The sequence below is a fragment of the Nicotiana attenuata genome, unplaced genomic scaffold (assembly GCF_001879085.1).
Source record: "Nicotiana attenuata strain UT unplaced genomic scaffold, NIATTr2, whole genome shotgun sequence".
Taxonomy (NCBI): Eukaryota; Viridiplantae; Streptophyta; class Magnoliopsida; order Solanales; family Solanaceae; genus Nicotiana; species Nicotiana attenuata.
The window spans coordinates 4,679-5,578 of NW_017691503.1; the positions used below are offsets into that span (position 1 = coordinate 4,679).

A 900-nucleotide genomic window follows, 5' to 3' on the forward strand; every position below is an offset into this window, starting at 1 on the left:
TATCGAACAAACAGTGCTACAAGAAACTAGTCAAAGAGAAGAAAAGGTTAAAATGGAGTATGATTCAAAGCATCAGATAACAGGAACATTACAAAGGAATTAGAAAACATTTCTAACTTAAAAGAAGCAAAAAATCTAAGCAGAGAATTGGTCTACAAGAGTAAATAGCATGATCAACTCAAACAAACTCACAAAAAAATACATCCCACAGACCACATATCAACCGCAGTTGAGTATTGAGTAGATCCCAACAAAACTTTAGGAGCTCTGTACCATAGAGTAACAATCTAAACAAAAAGAACAAACCAAATCAGCAATCTTAACTTCCAGATTTCTTTTTCTTTCTATATCTTGCTGGAGATTTAGGGGGCAATGCCAGTATGAAGAGAGAGAAAAATGTTAACCTCGTGGGTGTAGCTCTTTATTGGGACAGTGAAAGCCCTTCCAAGACCCAAATCAGCAATCTTAAGTATGCCCTTCTCTTTGTCCCACTAATAGGTTCTGTGGCTTCAAATCTCTGTGGAGAACTCCATGGCTATGGCAGTGAGCGACCCCTTTGCACAATTGATATAAGAAACTCTGGATGAGAGAAGGAGGGAGAGGTCTAGGATTAGGACCTTTACGATGAGAATCGACGAATTTCTTCAGACCAGTATCCAAATACTCAAAAAACTGGTAAAAGTAGGGGCTTCCCATTTTTGTCAATTTGTTTGACACAGAGGAGACGAACGATGTAGAGAGAATTGGTTTTGAAGAAGTGAGATTTCTCTTAAAGCAGTGGGTGGGATCCCTTCTTCATCTATTTCTAGCCGAGTTTTCTTCAGCGCCACCCGTCTCGATACACTACTGGAGGTAGAGATAGGGTTTATTTATTTACTTTATTAAATTAGGTTAAAAAAA

At 38.3% G+C, this 900-nt stretch overlaps 1 pseudogene; it reads right to left on the minus strand.

The window, feature by feature from the left end:
- Positions 1 to 192: 192 nt before the first annotated feature.
- On the minus strand, positions 193 to 846 carry LOC109222515 (annotated as a pseudogene).
- Between the last annotated feature and the right edge of the window lie 54 nt (positions 847 to 900).